This window comes from Pteropus vampyrus, unplaced genomic scaffold (assembly GCF_000151845.1).
Source record: "Pteropus vampyrus isolate Shadow unplaced genomic scaffold, Pvam_2.0 Scaffold316, whole genome shotgun sequence".
Lineage (NCBI taxonomy): Eukaryota > Metazoa > Chordata > Mammalia > Chiroptera > Pteropodidae > Pteropus > Pteropus vampyrus.
In genome coordinates, this window is record NW_011889097.1 from 1,257,186 (window position 1) to 1,260,042 (window position 2,857).

General features: G+C 54.5%; 1 protein-coding gene and 1 pseudogene across 3 annotated transcripts in view; both read left to right on the top strand.

Moving 5' to 3' along the window:
- ACTR3B (ARP3 actin related protein 3 homolog B) overlaps window positions 1-2,857 on the top strand; it is a 41,518-nt gene that overhangs the window by 22,884 nt on the left and 15,777 nt on the right. The window lies entirely within an intron of this gene.
- On the top strand, window positions 1,939-2,057 carry LOC111730489 (annotated as a pseudogene).

Below are 2,857 nucleotides of genomic sequence, written 5' to 3' on the forward strand. Positions count from 1 at the left end.
GCGTCCTCCCTCTACTGCTCACCGCTGCGCCATCGCCGTGTCCTCTGTCACCACGTTCCCCCTGCCTGCCGGGCCTGGTCTCCGCAGAGGTCCAGGCACCCGCCCCAGGCTTGGCGGCTGCTCAGCGGACCCGCGAAGAGGTAGGAAGCACGGGCCATGCCCAGCGAAACTCACGGTTGAAAATGGGAGGCAGCACGTCCGTTGAGCCCTGCTCCAGGAGTGCAGATGCTGGGTCCCTGACCCCTCTCACCACGCACCGTCCCCGAAACCCCCACAGCCCTTACGCGGGCAGCTGTGGTGGCTGAATGGGCTGCAGTGGAACCCATTAGCGGTCTGAGTGACCGCTAGTGGAGTTCCCTGTGAGGGAGCCGGTAGGAGGAGCTCACCTCATCCCCACCGAAAGCATCGGTCACCTTCCTGGTCGTGAGGTGCCACCTCACTCCGGGTCACGGACGGGAACACGGAGACGGCGGACGAGTGAGAATAAAAGCTGGCTTGGAAAATTTAGAATCTTTTAAAAAAACAAAACAACTGTTTTAGACGAAAGTAGCCATGACTAGTTTTTACTTCGGTCTGGCCTTGGAAAAGAAAAGGGCTTACAGGCCTCCCTTCCTGTTCAGCCTCTAAGCAGAGTGGAGGGGCCTGCAGGGCACTCGTGGGAGAGGCACATCTCGTAGGCCCGTGATGTCCCAGAGGGCCCAGTCATGACAAGGAGCGGCTCGTTCTGAGCCCGGCTGCCCGGGGGCATCACCCCAGGGATTAAACGCACAGGTGTTGGGGTTCCTCCCCCGGAAATTCTGGGCCTGGCATCTGGATTTTAAAAGCTTCCTGGATGATTCCAATGTGCAATTAAATTGAGAACCACCGAGCAGCTGGTTTAGCTGGTCAGCGTTTACTGATTTTTATGCTTCGCTCGAGGGCACAGCCAGTTTTCAGTCACTTCATAATGCAGCTGGATGTCTTCATTCCTGAATTCTCTTTATCCCTGTGCCTTCCAAACACAGGACGCTGTTGTTGTTAAATTAGAGGATTTAAGTAAGTAGGAGAGGTGGTTCTTGTCTTCAAGAGCTTGTAAGAAGATAAAAGTAATACCGTAATAATTCTAATGGGAACCACTACAAGCTGAATGCCGTTAAAGTGAATCATGCAAATTATGGTAATCGAGAGAAGGGGCAGATTGTGTTTAATTAGAGGGGCTCTGGAGAGGCTTTGAGAAGGTGGCATTTGAGCGGAGTCTGAGGGCTGGGCCTGCAGAGGTGGCAGGGACACAAGCTGGGGGTTGGGGGGCCTTAATGAGCAGAGACGGAAGTGGAGCGAAGGGCAGAAGTGTCAGGAATCCTCTGGGGCAGAGCTCAGCCTGGTGCTGGAGGCGGGGGGGGGGACACACGGAGGAGGGTGTGGGGCCAGCGAGACCATAGTTTTGAATGCTCTTTAGCAGTGGGTTGGGAGTTGCTAAAAATTCTCGTTCACTATGTTTGTCAAGCAGACGTAAATACATTTCGATGAAGTTCGAGGAATGACTCTCCTGTAACAGTATTGCCTGAATTGTGTGTGTATGTTGCAATTGGGTGTATATGTTATAATTTTTAAAAACTGCTCAGGCCCAACTAAAGTCACTGTTGGAAAGGGCAGGCAGCACATCTGCTGAGTCCCGCTGGGTGACCGGACAAGTAAGGGGTCTCTCCAGGAGTGCAGGCCCACGGTCCCTGCCCGTCACCATGCTCTGCCCCTGTGTCCTTTTAAATCAGGGAAGCATGTCGCACGTTAAATGTTACGTATATATAAGTTTTTATTCTTAATGTTGGATGAGTTCAGATGTCTGAGAAAGAGAAATATTTCAAGATATCATTGATTTTTTTTCAACCCTTTTTAAAGTAGGTCTTTTATTCAGGTGGCATCCTGACTGGTCTAACACGTAGATGGATGAGAAGGTAGCTGGTCTCTGGCCACGCCACCCTGAGCACGCTCGACCCCGTCTGATCTCGGAAGCTAAGCAGGGTCGGGCCTGGTTAGTACTTGGATGGGAGACCACCTAGGAAGACCAGGTGCTGTAGGCGTAAAAAATAAAAAAATAAGGGATTGTAAGCTGACAAGGTCTTTGCGGTCTGTGAGGTCAACCAAGGGTTGCCTCACCTAAAAAAAAAGTAGCTGCTCCGTTCGGGGCGGTTAGTGGACAGAGACGGGTCCGGAGCGCTGCTCGCTCAGCCCGCGACTCCACGCTCACGTCCCTGTAACCCTTAACTGACGCTTCCTGCCAAGGTGTCCGGAAATGGAGGAGGGGAGCGAGTGACCAAACGGCGGCCTGTCGAGGGAGAAGAAACTTCAGCAGCTGCTTGTAAGGAGAGGTGACGAAGGGGTCAATGGCAGTGTTGAATAAATGTCACTGAGCACCTGCAGGAGGCCAGGCCTCGTGGGGGGCCACTGGGGCCCCAGGGGGGAACCAGCGGGCACACACCCAAAGCCGGAAGCCGCTGCCGAGGGCGGTGGGCCGGACAAGCTTGCTGGACTGCGGGGCGAGGCGGGCTCTGGGCGTGAGAGGTCGGAGCCAGTGTCCTGAGGTAATTTTCTGCGCTGCTGGAAATGTTCTGTGTGTGTCCCTTAGGACAGTCACCACTAGCCACACACGGCTGTCGAGCCCTTGAACCGTGACTAGTGCGACTGAGGAACAGCATTTAAAGTTTTTGCTTTACGTTTAAACTGAAGTGGCCAGATGTGGCCAACGGCTGCTGCGTGCGTGCAACAGCTCAGATCCACTGAGTCCCGACGGCCGGTGTGACTTCTGGTCAGAGCAGGGAGTGCAGCCCCGCGAGGGGAGGGGAGGGTAGGGGAGGGGAGGGCAGGGGAGGGGAGAGTCTCC